The sequence below is a fragment of the Triturus cristatus genome, chromosome 5_1 (assembly GCF_964204655.1).
Source record: "Triturus cristatus chromosome 5_1, aTriCri1.1, whole genome shotgun sequence".
Lineage (NCBI taxonomy): Eukaryota > Metazoa > Chordata > Amphibia > Caudata > Salamandridae > Triturus > Triturus cristatus.
Genome location: NC_140587.1, coordinates 202,448,792 through 202,465,968, shown reverse-complemented (window position 1 = coordinate 202,465,968; position 17,177 = coordinate 202,448,792). Strand labels below are relative to the sequence as shown.

At 49.6% G+C, this 17,177-nt stretch overlaps 1 long non-coding RNA gene across 2 annotated transcripts in view; it reads left to right on the top strand.

Annotated features, from left to right (window-relative positions):
* The window catches only part of LOC146830640 (uncharacterized), a 258,204-nt gene that overhangs the window by 214,409 nt on the left and 26,618 nt on the right, over positions 1 to 17,177 (top strand). The window contains exon 3 of one of the 2 annotated variants that reach the window (XR_014961179.1): positions 3,836 to 3,878. The exons of the other annotated variant lie outside the window; for it this stretch is intronic. This is a non-coding gene — a long non-coding RNA (uncharacterized LOC146830640). The remainder of the gene's footprint in view (positions 1 to 3,835; positions 3,879 to 17,177) is intronic. 2 annotated transcript variants of the gene reach the window in all.

Below are 17,177 nucleotides of genomic sequence, written 5' to 3'. Positions count from 1 at the left end.
TTGCGCGTAGGTTTCAAAACACCAACCCACTTAAAGTTTATTTTCAGACTGTTTTTATATCATTTAAGAATCATCAATTTTTATAATATGGTTTGATTTTTATCACACTGTATATTGTAAAGGTTTTAACTAGCCAATCACGATGAAGCTATTTTTAGTATAATAAATAAATCCACAAAAAAGCACTCATGATCAGGGCCATAGTAGGAAAGGGAATTATCTAAAATATTGTTTCCATTTTCCACAATGTTTACATTCTGCACATTCCCTATTGCCACCACAACTGTAATATGTGCAAACATTCTGCCCTAGCTGGGGCTTTCAATAAAAGTCTCATATAAGACTTGTCTTAAGGTCATGTGCGTGTGCCAACTCCAGGGAAAGGGTTTAGCATCCTAATGGGCCCCTTAATTTGTATTCATTTAGTTATATATAGTATTAATTTTATTGTATTATGTTTTTTAATTCATTTATTCAATAAAATATTTGTTTTTGTGGTAAATAATAGTTTTTAAAATGTAATGTTTGTATGTAGTTATATTTGTGATTTTTTAGAATTTATTTATGAATTGTACACATGACAACATTACATTAATTTAAAAGTGATATAAATGAGTGTTTATTGTAAAATATATTTTGAAGAGTTTTATTTAAACATAAGAAATTAAGATAATTAGGGAAATATTATAATCTTTGGTTAATAAGGTTGTATAAAGTATATTTATAAAAAAATTGAAAATTTATGTTAGAAAATAAAAATTATGGGGCTCATTACGATGTTGGTCGGAGTTTCCTCCCACCGAAAATGTCTCGGATTTGGGACTGACAGCATCAGGTCGGCGGGTCAAACTGCCTGATTACAAACATTTTCGGTGGTATGCTGACTTTTCTCTATAAGAGCTTGTGTCACAGCCTTAAACCGGTCATAATACAGGCTCCTATAGAGAAAAGGGGATGTGTGTAAAATCCTTTACCCTGTGGTAGGTACCCCATGGTGCCTGCCACACATTCCAGGGTTTTTTAGGGGGGTACCCTAGGTGCCCCCTCGACTGCCAACCGTAGACCGCGGAGGCAAGGGGGTCCTGCTAGGGGCCCCAAAGTCACTTTCCGACAGCATTTCCGTGTCAGAAAGGCTGGCACAGAAAGACTGTGGGAAACCGCCATCATAATCCCGACAGCAGAAATGCCGTCCATAGGGGATTGCGGTGTGGTTCCAACACTCCGAGAGACAGTGGGAACCGAGAACCAGACCAGAATGACCTGCTGATCTTCATTCTGACCACCGACATCGTAATCGGGCTGTCAGACCGCAAACCAACTGTGTCATTCGGAAAGCCTCCGACTGTGGTTGGAAAGCTTCCGACTAGTGGTATGAGACTTTCTGACCCACATCGTAATAGGCACCTAAGTATTTTTAAAAAGTATGGATTGCAGTATATTCCTTAATTTAAGTTATGTTGGGCATTAATGTACTACATTATATTTTTTTATAAATATTGTATTCGTTTATTGGTTAAAAAACTGTAGTGGGAAGGTTTAAAAAAAATATATTAAATGTCAAAGCTTAATTTTATATTTGCAGAGAGAATAGTATACTTATTACATTCAGTATTGTGTATTTTACTGAGTTGTGTTATTTTGAAGTTAGATTAGTAAATTATGTATGTTTTCTGCCCACTATCTACTTTATTTTGATCTAAAATGGACTAGGAGTAATAAGTTACATTGTTTACTGTCCAGCACCTTCCTTGACTTAACCTCTTCAATGCCCGTGACAAGCTGGTCTCGTCATGGGCCGCGGTTGCGCTGTGCCCATGACGAGACCAGCTCGTCATAAACCCCGCCCGCTAATACAACGGCCGGCACAGGGCGGGGAAAGGGGCGGGCACTGAAGGGGTTAAGATATCTGGGAGTGTTTATAGTGTATCTTTTTTGCTTAGTGTCCAGAATTTAAATTGACTTAAGCTATATTGGAGTGGGAATAGTACGTTTTGTATGTTTAGTTGCCAACACCAACTCTCGCCTAAGCTAGGTTGCTGTGGTAATATTAAGTTATGCATGTTTAGCAATTTCCTTGAGTTAAGATATATGGAAATGTCAATAGATTTTTATGTATTTTTAGTGTCAAAGTGGCAGAGGGAAAACTCATATTATGATCAGCAGGACCGCTGCAGTCCCGCAAAGCATATTGTGGCCTCTGACCGCCGTTCCCACGCCGGTGGTCCCAGGGTTAGTCTGACTACCCAAGTTGTAATCAGGCAGTTGGACAGCCTGTGCGGTGGTGGCTGGATCCACCACTGCCATGCCACCACAAGTCTGGTGGTTCTCGAACCGCCAGACTCATAAGAGGGCCCTTAGTGTCCAGCACCTTCCCAGACTTAAAGTACATTGGAGTGGGAATAGTACATTATGTCCAACATCTTCCCTGAGTCCAGCTTCATTGGAGTAGTAATAATACATTATGTATGTGTAGTGTTTAGCATTTTTTATTAATTAAAACACAAGTTTTTTGATACATTTTAATTTACACACAAGAATTTGAACCAGCTTTTTGTGATACGTAAATACATTTTATTGCAAAGAAAATATTGATTTAATAAAACAGATAATACATAGAAATGGTGTTGTATGAATTGCTTGTATGTATTTTTCATTCTTTATTGTATTACAAATTTTAAAAAAATTGTATATTTTTAATGTATAGCAAGTGCATTAAGTGCAGTTTTGAGAAAAATAATATTTATTAAATAATATTATGTCTACTAATATTATTTAATTTACATTTTTTAACATATATTGTTATAGTGCATATGAACATAAACATTTTAAAGTAGAAAAGAAAGATGTGAATGAAGATTTTGCATGTTTACATACATTAAAATTCTATTTTTGACATGTTTATAATGTGGATTTTTTCAGTATTTTTATTTTGCTAATGTATTGAATAATCATATATCATATATATTACTATTTAATATATATTTAAAAAATAAATTACAATGCATCACTATGGGCCCGATTACGATGTCGGGTGGATCCCCACCAACAGGCTGTCAGTGGAGATCTACCCTACATTGGACTCAGCAATACAACATCCACATTACGATGCAACAGGTCAGACAGCTGCTCCCTGGGGGAAATACCGACCCCGCGGACAAGATCGGAGATCCCATTGGGCCATTGGTCTAACACATAATTCCCAAATGGTGGCGGGCCTGAGCAGGCAGGATTACAATGTCCATTTCACATAGCCTTTCACTGTCTGCCTTTCTGATATGGAAAGGCTGTCGGAAAGTGACTTTGGGGGCCCCTAGCAAGTCCCCCTTTCCCCCTGGCCCACCTCTATGGGCCATTGAGGGGCAACTAAACATCAATGCTGCTGCGTCACGATATAGGGATGTTTACAAACATCCATTTTTCAATGGCAGCTTGTGCTGTCGGAGTTTTTTGCCGACATCGTAATAAGGCCCAATGAATTTATTTGTATGTATAACAATTGTTTATAATATTAAATAATAATAATATTATATATATATATATATATTATATATATATATTATTTAATATATAAGTGAATAATAAACAGCATTAATATTTACAAATGTATTTCAAGTATTTTAATATAAATGACTATATATTGTACAATTTTCTTCAAAACATAGTAACACTTTTTTATATTCAAATATTGTTAAATATTTTTAATATAATACATTTTTTAAATAATATTGTTTTACATTGAGTTCAATGGGAAATAGTCTTTATTCCAGTTTAATTAGGCGGCCATTTTTTGGGTGTAAGTGAATTTAGTATTTTGTCACTGTTATTATTTGTACAGTTTTGGAGAGAGAAGCTCGTGGTTGGAAGCTGCGTCGCAGCAGGTAAGGTACATCTATTTTAAGTTATATTAAAGGTAATTAGTGGGGGGAGGTAGTTAGGTATTTTATAGGGTTTGTATTGTGTTTTTTAATGTTGAAACGTGGTGTAGTGCATTATGTAGTAATATGTGTAGTAGCTTTAATGCGTTGTATTTTTAGTGATATGTTGCAGAATATAAGTTATGTGTAGTTCAGTATCTACTGAGTAACTAGGGGGCCGATTACGATGGCAGACGGACTGGATGGACAGCAGCACCCGCAGCGATGTTAAAATCGGATGTTGTGCATTTCACTGCACTATATGGCAGGCACCACACGGTGCCTGCCACTTGGTGCAGTGAAATATACCCCCCAGTGCACCTACACATCCCCCCAACACAAGGGGGGCTGAAAACAGCCACTGAAACCAATCTCCACCAGCCTTTCAATGGCGGCTTACCCGCCATGGTAAGGCTGGCTGGAGACATCATCGTAATTTGGTGGACGGTGCCTGCTAGGCACTGCCACCATTTAATGGATGCAGACCTCTCCTCCAGGCAATCAGAATGATTGCCTGTGGCCGATCCATGGTGGATGGGCTTTGCGTCCACCGTGGTCCGAAAGCAATTCCCCCCGCCATCGTAATGTGGCGGGGGATAATCGCAGTCCGATGGCGGAAGGACAGCCATCGCATAGCTGGCAGTGGCGGTCCTTCCGCAATCGTAATCAGCCCCAAGGTGTTTAAAAGTGAAATGTACATTATGACAAGTATATGTATGTGCACCCCATTAAGACTTGGGCAGTTGAACCACCCTGGGATTGCTTTCTACCCCAGGGAACCGCAGTTCCCTGCCATTGGAGCGGCAGTCAGAGGCCGCAATAGACTTGGCAGGACCACTGTGGTTCGCCAAGTATATGACAAGTTTCGTCTCTGCCAGGATTTACATGGATGTTCTTCCTTCATATAAACCTTGGAGGAGAGGAAACAAAGGGGGACCTACAGAGTCCCCTTGTGCCTCAACCACATGTGGATTCACACAGGGGCATAACAGGTGCCCCCATGTGTGCATGCACATAGGTTCCTGTATGGCATTGACTTTCAAGTCCACATGTCCAGTGTTATGCTTGAACCTTATAGTGCAGTCCCATCACACATGACCCATTGGGGAAATACATTGAGTGACACATTGACCCTGGACAAAGAACTGCACCACAAAGCACAGTGGCACAAATGAAGTCATGGGGAGGCACACACACATACACACCAAGGGGACAGCTCACACCAAAGAGAAGTGTACTGCATGTCAGTAGGGGACATGGCAGGAGTGTACCATACACAAAGAGAGGGAGTGCAGCCCCATATGGGTAGGCAGCTGAAGCACAGATAGGGGATGACATGACAACACACACAACATGCCACACTGGAGGCAAGAAGGCACCATGGGACAGCAAGGCAGGAGAAAACACAACCACAATGGCAGTGGGGAGCAGCAGGTCTGCACAGACCCCACAAACAGCCACCAGACACAGGGATGTGCAACAAAACACAACACTGAATTGCCAGTAACACCCTCTGCATACTCACAAGTGACAAAAACAACAAGTAGGAGTCAGACAGAACTGCAAGGACACACCAACACACTGCACAGTGCACAACATACAACTCACACATGGGCATACAACCACATATACAGGGATGAACAATCAAAACAACAGGCACACAACATCTGGGTGACACATGTGTGTAGTTGACATTGCAAAGGCATGCTCACATCAACACTCCCCACAAACTCACCCCCTTCACACTGCACAATACCTGGTCATCCAAGAGCACATATGGAAAGTAAGCCATGAGACTAGGATGACTGGCCATCACAAGATGACCACACACATACACCACTGGGCACACATATAGGAAGAACACACGCATGATGACCCTGGACAGCCTGCCTGAAATACTGTGTGCAGAAACCCACCCTGTGCTGGCAGTACCCCCCAACCTGACATGTGTACAATAGAGCCAACATGAACTAATCAAGTAAATGACTGCTGCTAAACATTCGAAATTGACACCATTGCCACCACAAGTATCTGGGCCAAGAAGAACTGAAGCCCCTGTCACCCCTGAAAAAAGAGAGCAAGTGAGCCCAAACATTGACCATGTTGAAGTGCCACACAGACCATGTGGCACAGTAAACCATTTACACACAGCAAAATAACTTTATTCAGTAAGGACACTGACAAAATAGACAACTGGAGCAACTGTTTTTACTCACAAATTGCACAGATAGGCACCATGAGAAGAGAAGAGTAAGGCACAAAATGCAGAGCATGTCCATGAGAAGCTGCACAGGCAAGGGCAAAACAGCAGTGAACAACAAGGCCAGTGGCCAGGGCAGGGTGCAGAGTATGTCCATGAGAAGCTGCACAGGCAAGAGCAAAACAGCAGTGAACAACAAGGCCAGTGGCCAGGGCAGAGTGCAGAGCATGTCCATGAGAAGCTGCACAGGCAAGGGCAAAACAGCAGTGAACAACAAGGCCAGTGGCCAGGGCAGGGTGCAGAGTATGTCCATGAGAAGCCGCACAGGCAAGGGCAAAACAGCAGTGAACAACAAGGCCAGTGGCCAGGGCAGAGTGCAGAGCATGTCCATGAGAAGCTGCACAGGCAAGGGCAAAACAGCAGGGAACAACAAGGCCAGTGGCCAGGGCAGGGTGCAGAGCATGTCCATGAGAAGCTGCACAGGCAAGGGCAAAACAGCAGTGAACAACAAGGCCAGTGGCCAGGGCAGGGTGCAGAGTATGTCCATGAGAAGCTGCACAGGCAAGGGCAAAACAGCAGTGAACAACAAGGCCAGTGGCCAGGGCAGAGTGCAGAGCATGTCCATGAGAACCTGCACAGGCAAGGGCAAAACAGCAGTGAACAAGAAGGTCAGTGGCCAGGGCAGAGTGCAGAGCATGTCCATGAGAAGCTGCACAGGCAAGGGCAAAACAGCAGTGAACAACAAGGCCAGTGGCCAGGGCAGAGTGCAGAGCATGTCTGTGAGAAGCTGCACAGGCAAGGGTCCAACACAGCAGTGAAAACAAGGCCAGTGGCCAGGGCAGGGTGCAGAGTATGTCCATGAGAAGCTGCACAGGCAAGGGTCCAACACAGCAGTGAACAACAAGGCCAGTGGCCAGGGCAGAGTGCAGAGTATGTCCATGAGAAGCTGCACAGGCAAGGGTCCAACACAGCAGGGAACAACAAGGCCAGTGGCCAGGGCAGGGTGCAGAGCATGTCCATGAGAAGCTGCACAGGCAAGGGCAAAACAGCAGTGAACAACAAGGCCAGTGGCCAGGGCAGGGTGCAGAGTATGTCCATGAGAAGCTGCACAGGCAAGGGCAAAACAGCAGTGAACAACAAGGCCAGTGGCCAGGGCAGAGTGCAGAGCATGTCCATGAGAACCTGCACAGGCAAGGGCAAAACAGCAGTGAACAAGAAGGTCAGTGGCCAGGGCAGAGTGCAGAGCATGTCCATGAGAAGCTGCACAGGCAAGGGCAAAACAGCAGTGAACAACAAGGCCAGTGGCCAGGGCAGAGTGCAGAGCATGTCTGTGAGAAGCTGCACAGGCAAGGGTCCAACACAGCAGTGAAAACAAGGCCAGTGGCCAGGGCAGGGTGCAGAGTATGTCCATGAGAAGCTGCACAGGCAAGGGTCCAACACAGCAGTGAACAACAAGGCCAGTGGCCAGGGCAGAGTGCAGAGTATGTCCATGAGAAGCTGCACAGGCAAGGGTCCAACACAGCAGTGAACAACAAGGCCAGTGGCCAGGGCAGGGTGCAGAGTATGTCCATTAGAAGCTGCACAGGCAAGGGTCCAACACAGCAGTGAACAACAAGGCCAGTGGCCAGGGCAGAGTGCAGAGCATGTCCATGAGAATCTGCACAGGGAATGTGTGCGACTGTACCTTTCCATGGCCAGCAACACAGTCAGGGGGCAACAATGTGCAGTACAGGCCCTCCTGTGTGAGACGCAGGTGTGTGAGGGTGACTACCACTCAGACTTGGCTGTCAGGCAGACTGGGAGCTGGCTGTTCCTCGGGGACTGTCGGGGCACTTAAAGGGGGAGAGAGCTGAACAGCTGAGGTAGAGCGATCAGTGTCTTGGCAGGCTGGAGGGCTGCTTGGACCAGGTGGTGTAGTGGCACGTGGAGGGGGAGTCATGCAGACGGGAGTCACGGTGTGGCTGGGAGATTGTGGAGGGGTGCCCTTCCACTTCCATGGGATCCTAAATGGCTTGACTGACTGTGGATCAATGGGAAGTGGTGTGGGCATAACAGGCACACTCACCACCACTGCTGGCGCAGGTGCAGGCGCTGGCAGACCCTCTGGTGATGTGCTGGACCCCGTGGAACGCTTTGCCTTGCTTCACCTCTGCCCCCCATTCCCCTGTTTACTAGGTGTCACCCCTACAGTCCCCTCCGGCCCCTGCTTCACTGGGCCTGGAATGGGAGTCGAGGTGGTTGGTGATACTGCCTTTGAGCCCTTCCCAGGTGTACCCTTGGCACGCACCACCTCCTTGGTGGGCACAGACACTGTACGATTATCTTTGCGCGATGCCTTCGGGGCAGGAGAGTCCTTGGATGGGGATGCCACTGAGGCATGTGTGCCTGAGGTCTGCTGCTTTACTAATTGTCCCCTGATATCGCCTGACGGGCTTTTCTCCCTGCGCTCTGGGGTGCCTTTGGTCTTCTGTGGGGATGGTGTCTGCACACGGGACCGCTTGGGTTGTTGCTGCTGTGTGCTCCGTGTGCTGTATCGTGACTTTGATGTATGTGGACCATGGTCACTATCGTCAGACGTGGCCACTGCCAGGGGGGTGGACAAAGGGACCAGAGCTGGACTGTGAGAATGTGCCTGTTGCAGGGCAGACGTCACTGTTGATGACAAAGCCTGGACTGTCCGGTGCAGCCCACCCAGGTCGGAATGTATGCCCTCCATGAAGGCAACCACCTGGGCCAATTTCTTGTTGTGGTCAATGAAGGCATTTAGGAGAGCTGTCTGGCCTACACACAGCTGGCGCAAAAGGTCCACAGACTCAGCACTGGTGGCAGCAGGGGGGACAGGGGCAGGGGCAGCAGTGCCAGGGGTGAAGGACACTCTTCCCTTCTTACTGAGGCGGACACGGCCAGCACCAGAGGAAGTGGCTGGGAGGGTGGGCAATGGCTGCTGTGTGGTGGAGGTCGATGCAGAGTCCCTGTTCCCTGTGCCCTCCAACATGGATGCATCCCTGCTGGCATCAGATGATGTGGTGCTTTGCGTCTCAGGCTGGGACTCCTCCAGCAGACTCCTGTCCCCCTCTGATGCGCTGGTGACATCTGTGTCACTGGGCTCCTGGGCAGCTGTGTTGCTAGTTTCACCCTCACTGGTGTCCGTCTCCTGTCCCTCCGTAACCACAGGTGATGCTGCATGGGAGAGAGAGATGTTGGGTCAGGTCAGTCGCAAAAACAGAACAAACATATGCAAGCAATGCATGACAAAAGCTGAGCAAATCTACATGTTGCACACCACCCTGTGCAATCACATCGTGCCAACTCACTACATAGACTCAAGCAGTGCATGGAAACTGGAAACTCAGGCATGAGTGAGCCATGTGATGACCACACAGCACAACACTCTGCTTGTGGCTCTGTTCAAACAGACACACAACTATTTCTGAGCACACCTAGGGACATGATGGGGGCACACAACTTGTTTGCCAATGACAGAACTGGATGTAACAGGAGGGGACAACACAGACCCAGACTATAACATGACAGTCCACAATGGACATTAGCCCATGCCACCCACCATGTCGTACCTTGGGGACAATAGAATGCTGCACATTGCTGTAATATATCTAGCCCTCCCCAATATGGGTGCATGCAATGGACGCATTGATGCACGCACAGTCAGATTGGGCACACTGCCGTTCCCTCCCATGGGATTCCCAAGACTACACCAATGCAGAAGAAACCTGAAGAGCACAACTCAGAATGTAATGTGAAGGCACAGCTTCCAAATCAACTTTGTAAGTACAGGTAGGGCAAATGCATGCCACAGGCACGCAGGCCAGCAGCCACTTACATGCCACAGCATCACACTACCAACATCACAGAGGCCAGCTCTGGCACAGGTTCTGTACACATGCAGCCACTCCCATCCAAAGTCAGACTCCCCAAATGCTCACCCCTGGCTTGCTGCTGATGCTCCTTCAAACGTGCATCCAGCTCAGGCTGTGTCACCGCCAAGATGCGCCCCATTAGTGGTGTCATGCTGCGCCGTGCCAGACGCCCAGTGCGAGGAAGCAGCCCCAGGGTCATCTCTGCCACATTCTTTGACAGCCGGCTGGAGTCATCCCATCTCTTGTGGCAGTGGGTGCGTCATCGGTTTGAGACCCCCAGGGCTCGCACCTTTGCTGTAATGGCCCTCCACACGGCCTTACGCTGGCGTACCTTGAGCTGCAGACATGGGAGATAAGAGGGAGCAAGATACAACCAAATCACATATCCAACGATAAATCAATCAGAGACTATAGTACAGCCCACATGTGACCCCTGCATGGGAAAAGCTGATGTTAAAGCATGCAGGTGTGAGGGGGAACACAGTCCCTGCACATCTCACACACATGCAGGATGCCAGCACTGAAACCTGCCTGCCCACATCTTCAGTCAATTGTTGGGTTGAGCAACACAAACATCACATATCAACCTGTGTTGGGGGGTGACTCACTGTGTCCAAGACTGCGCAGCCCTCAATGTACCTGCCCTGTGAATAGATAACTGTGTCATGTTTGTCACATTGAGGGACATGATCTCACAAATCCAAAATGCCCTTCACAAGGGCGCTTGTGTGCAATCTACAGTGCTGAGATGGGCCACAGCTGGAGTGCAATGTGAAAAGACTGATGTAATACTCGTAAGTGAAGTGATGTGTCCTTGTCTTAGTAGACAGGGACTGTGCAGGCCAACTGGGCTTACACTGAGATGGACTACAGGGGCACACACAGCCATCCAGCCAAGCAATCACTGTCCTGATTACAGCGTGAACAACCTTCTGTGTCACTGTATGGCTGACAACACAACACAGGTCACTCATACTTACATGTGCAGGGAGGGAAAGCTGTGGCATTAGGTACACACACCCTCCCACTGGAGACAGCATGGCAGGCAGTGCATTACACTACTCCACACTCCCAGGCACATACTGCATCAGTCCACTACATGTGTGGCCCCCCTGCCCTACCACAACACTGTTGAAGACTCACCACGACATTTGGGGCACCATATAGCCTTGGGTACTGTGTGAGCACCTCGTCCACCAGGACCTCTAGCTCCTCGCTCGTGAAGGGACTGGCACGGATCTTCTCTGTCCTTGCCATCACTGTGGGCGTGAGACAACAGCAGGGGATTTCGGTGGCGAGCGTCCCCAGGCAGCAGTCCCTGGAGGCAGCAGTAGGTGAGGAGTGTCAGGCAGCAATCCCTGGAGGCAGCAGCAGGTGATGGGTCTCAGGCAGCAGTCCCTGGAGGCAGCAGCAGGTGATGGGTCTCAGGCAGCAGTCCTTGGAGGCAGCAGCAGGTGAGGGGTCTCAGGCAGCAGTCCCTGGAGGCAGCAGCAGGTGAGGGGTCTCAGGCAGCAGGCTCTGTGAGCAGTGGCAATGTGATGCTCACTCCCACATATATAGCCCCCTGGGGTCGTTTCAAAGGTGCCAAGCTGCAGCATTTGGTGGTCCATGTCTGCCTCTTTCAAATGCAGCCAATGACTGCCTCCGCGGTGGCAGAGCACGCCTACCGCGATCTTCAAAATTGCATCATGCCACCGCTATCGAGCTTCCCATTGGCTCTATGGCGAACTCCATGGCGGTGTAACACCGCTGGGGCCCAGGGTGCGCTACCGCGATGGTACATCTTTCAAATGCAGCCAATGGCCGCCTCCGCGGTGGCGGAGCACGCCTACCGCGATCTTCAAAATTGCATCATGCCACCGCTATCGAGCTTCCCATTGGCTCAAGGACGAGCTCCATGGCGGTGTAACACCGCTGGGGCCCGTGGTGCGCTACCCCGATTTTAGTGGCGGAGCATGCCAACCGCCATTTCCACATGTCTCTATGCCTATGAGTACTGCACTGGTGTGAATGGGGGTGCTGGTGACACACCGCTGGTGCCAGGTGGTAGCTACCGCAATATGGGTGCCATGCATTGACATGAGGCACCGCCATTCAGGTGGCGGAGCATGCCAACCGCCATATGGACATGGCAACATGCATATGAGTACCGCATTTGTGTGAATGGGGGTGCTGGTGACACACCACCGGTGCCAGGCGGTAGCTACCGCGATATGGGTGCCATGCATTGATACTAGGCACCGCCATTCAGGTGGCGGAGCATGCAAACCGCCATATGGGCAAGTCTACATGCCTATGAGTACCGCACTGGTGTGAATGGGGGTGCTGGTGACACACCGCTGGTGCCAGACGGTAGCTACCGCGATATGGGTGCCATGCATTGACACGAGGCACCGCCATTCAGGCGGCGGAGCATGCCAACCGCCATATGGGCATGTCTACATGCCTATGAGTACCGCACTGGTGTGAATGGGGTGCTGGTGACACACCACCTGTGCCAGGCAGTTGCTATCCCAATATGGGTGCCATGCATTGACATGAGGCACCTCGATTCAGGCGGCGGAGCATGCCAACCACCATATGGGCATGTCTACATGCCTATGAGTACTGCACTGGTGTGAATGGGGGTGCTGGTGACACACCGCCGGTGCCAGGCGGTAGCTACCGTGATATGGGTGCCATGCATTGACACGAGGCACCGCCATTCAGGTGGCGGAGCATTCCAACCGCCATATGGGCATGTCTCCATGCCTATGAGTACTGCACTGGTGTGAATGGGGGTGCTGGTGACACACCGCCGGTGCCAGGCGGTAGCAACCACAATATGGGTACCATGCAATGGCGATGTCCATCTTTCACACATCAACAGTGCATAGTGCCAACATGTTCAATGGCACATCATTGTGCACATGATGCCAATGTTGAATTTACTCCACTGATGGCTACACATGCCATGTTTGTGTGTGTGTAACGTACATGTGTCTGTACCCACTCACATGTCACTTGAGGATTTGATGTTGGTGTAGGCAGGACAGTGTAGTCCTGGACTGTACAATGTGTACACATATCAATGTGTTGAGGTCCAGTGACAATCAGAGCAATGCTCGTTTCGATGAATGTTGATCTAATTAGCATTGCCTCTCATGTCTGCTCATGAACACATTCATCATTCCAGCGCCGACTGTGGTCATTGTGTGGTGGATGTGTGCCAACTTGTAATGACGCATCAAGGTGTGACCAATACAGCAGCTAGGTAGGAGACAGTGGTTTTGATTAGTTACACATATGCTGGATGCTAGACTCCCAGGTGTGCACATGTGTACTGTGGCCGTATCCCTATGTGCATTCACATAGCCAAAGGTGGTGTTTGAGGTACTTGTCTTGTGTAAATTGACACATGTGCCCTTTGTGTAGCTGAAGGTGTCCCTCCATGTAAGCTGGTCTGTTAGTCACTCTAGATGTCAGTCATTGTTGTCGTTGTGTCATCCTGAACGTGATATGCTGTGCACATCTCTTGGTGTATTGTATTGACATGTGTCCACTATCAACTCCAATAGGAGGAGGCCAAATTTGATTTGTCACTTGACGGTGCTGGAGGACATGGAGGATGTTGCGATCATATGGAAATGCCGCCTGGATAGAGCCACACTGAAAACCCTATGTGATCTGTTGGAGCCCCACCTGCAGCCAGGCAGGAGATATCCAACAGCTTTCACTCCTACTTATAAGGTGAGGCAGGATCGTTCCAGGAGAATTTGGCCAGCGCTGGTGGGATGTCACAACCGATGTTCAGCATGGTGCTGCGTGATGTACTGTCCGCCATGATGCTATACAAGGACAGATACATCCATTTCCCCAGGGGTGCTGAATTGCCAGCTGTGAAGGGAGACTTCTATCCCCTTGGACACATCCCCAATGTTGTTGGGGCCATTGATTGCATCCATGTCGCTCTTGTGCCACCACAGGCAAGTGAGCACATTTACCGCAATCGCAAGCATTACCACTCCATCAATGTGCATGTGGTGTGCCTGGCAGATATGACCATCTCGCAGGTTTATGCCACATTCCCAGGCTCGGCCCACGACTCCTACATCCTGAGGAACAGCATAGAGCCCCAGCTGATGGCTAATCTTCTTCCGGAGTGTGCATGGATTGTAGGTGAGTATGCCTAGTCGTGTGGCGTGCTGTGTGTGTGACCTGCTCCCCTGATACTCTGCGACATTGCAATGTCTATTTGTGTTTGTCATACCTAGGTGACTCTGCATATCCCAACCGTCCCTGGTTGCTGAACCCACTGCGGAATCCCAGGTCCCCGGCTGAAGTCCGCTACAATGAGGCCCATGGGAGGACACGTCGTGTGGTGGAGCGCACTTTTGGCCTGCTCAAGTCACGTTTCCGGTGCCTGGACAAGACCGGAGGTGCACTGGCATACTCGCCCGGGAAGGTGTGTCAGATTGTTGTTGCATGCTGCATGCTCCACAACCTAGCCATTCGCAGGGAGATTGCCCTGCTCCTGGATGATGGTGAGGACCCAAGGCCCAAGCCTGCAAACCAAGCCGTGTCCAGTGATGAGGACAGTGGAGAGGAGGAAGGTGTTGACCTGCGTGAACAGCTCATCACCCGCTACTTCACTTGACGGTGGGTGGCAATATGCAACATACCCATTGTCTGATGTGATTGCTGTTGTCGTGAAGGGGCATGTGAGAATTGTAGCATCAGCCAGTTGTAGACTCAGTGGTGGTTGGAAATGTTTCTAGGACATGTCATTTGGGAACATCAACGGGACGTGTATGTTGACACTTGGGGGCCATTGTGACATGTGCATGTTGGGTTATCCTGGTGTTAGGGCTTGTGTGATGTCTGTGATAACGCACCCAGACCAGTGACAGTTGTTCTTTTGTGCTTCCCTAGGTGCCTTCAACTTCTCCTTGCCTACATACAGCCCATGGTCCGGGTACATTGTGATCATGTTGAAGACTGTACACCCGGCAATAAAGACGGAGCAGACACAACAACATGTGTGTGAGGATATTTCATTTACTATGTTGAGATGCAAGGGGGGTGTACATTTACATTGGGGGTGAGTTGACACTCGTGGTAGATGAGATGGTTGAGTAGTCACCACATTGCTGTGGTGACCCAGTCCAACAGGCAGATGCCATTCACAAGGCAGTGTGGGGTAGGACAGTCCAAAGAGTCAATGCAGTGGTGGAGAGGGTTGCCATCATGGCTGGCTCCGTGACTTGCGTCTGGCAGGTGCTTTGCCTCCAGATACTCCCAGGGTCTTCTTAGGACGGCCCCTTTGTCGTTTGGCAGGGTGGGGCCTGCTGCAGGGCCAGTGGGGTCTGAGGACTCACCCCTCTCTGTGGGCGCAGGGGAGGATGGTGAACTCTCAGTGTGCAGCCCACCAGAGGGAGGCGTAGGTGTTGTCTGGGGTGCATGCCTGTCCGTCAGTACCACCACTTGCTGGCCCAAGAGGTCCACGATTTGTCCCATGCGTCTGTCGATGGACCTCATCAGCAGGATGAGCTCGTGCAACAGATCGTCCGACCGGCCCGTTCGTCCCTGGGCCTGTTCTTATATGCCCAGGACTCAGGTGATGTGTTCCAGGGAGTGGGTCCCAGCCTCCTGGTGTCCCTGGGTGACCCTGCCCCTCCCACCTGCCCTGCTGCCACGGACCTGTTGCCTCACCACTGTGGGCACCCTCATCCTCTCCCTGCCCTCCTCCATGGCTGGTGTGTGCAGGGCATCCTCTGGGACAGGGAGGGTGTTGCCGGCAGCACTGGTGGTGGTGGTGGTGGTGGCTGTGCCTGCACAGGCCGTGACAGCAGGGGTCGGCTGTGGAGTTGTTGTTGCCGCAGATGTGGTGGGGGGACGCTGGGTCCTGGGACCTGTTGCTCCCTGGCACACCAGATGGGCCGGCCTCGAGCTCATCGTCCATGGAATCCTGGGAGTCAACATCCGAGAGTCCTTGTACTGGGGGTGGAGACTGGCTCTGCAGGTTGCTGGTGTTGTCCTCTGCAGTGAGTTCTTGGTCACCTGTGGGTCAGATGGGAAATGGTCATTGCAGTGCACCCGTCAAGCTTTGGGTTAGCTGTGTGCCATTCCCATTTTGTACACTGCACAATTGACATATCATCACATTGTTGACTGTGCAGTACTGTGCTCCCTGACATGATTCAGTGGTACAAGCATTACTTGTCCATGGTGCGAGGTGTCAGGGCATACCATGCGAACCGTGTCCAATTCAGGTTTACTGGGACTTGTTGCCATCTAGGGCCTGGCACAACATGTGTTTAATTGTGGACTCATGGTTTAGTTGTCTGACCTAGCAGAAGTCACATCTGGCCATGGACGGGCCATTGTCATCTCCTGCATCCCTTTGTCCTGTCATGTGCATAACTTGATTTGTGCCACCACACATGCTTTCATATTTTGAGAATGGTCCTTGTTGCACTTGCCCCATGGTGATGCACATGTAACTAGTTGCTGTGCATGAATGCGCCCAGGTTTTCTTCTACTTGTGCATTGGTGTGTCACACTTTGGTGGTTGTGACAGTTTCCTTGGCTTACCTGTGTGCACACTGTGCTTAGCAATGGGTAGGTATGGCTCTGTGTGCAATGTGAGGGCTGTTGTTGTCATATGGCACCATTTAATTTGGGGAAAATGTGTGGGTGCTCTTACTGGCTACCTACCAGTGAGTTTGTTTGTTGTTCTGCAATGGCTTCCAACTGCTCCTGGGTGGGGTGGGGGAGGGATCCATCCTGCTGAGGTGTGGGACACAGGGAATGTTGGGAGTAGTAGTGCAGCACTCCCAGCCACAAACACCCTCCTAGGGAAGATGGCTACCTACCTGTAAGTTTGATAAGGGTTGTGTAAAGGCTGACACATGCTTCTGGGCGGGGTGGGGGAGTGCTCCCTCCTGCTGAGGTGTGGGACAGGGGGCATGGTGGGAGTAGTAGTGCAGGCCCTCCACCCCCAGACACCCTCATTGTAAAGATGGCAATATACCTGTAAGTTTGTTTGTTGTACTGCAATGGCTTCCAATTGCTCCTGGGTGGAGTGGGGGAGGGATCCATCCTGCTGAGGTGTGGGGCTCAGGGAATGTTGGAAGTAGTAGTGCAGCACTCCCAGCCACAAACACCCTCCCAGGGAAGATGGCTACCTACCTGTAAGTTTGATGA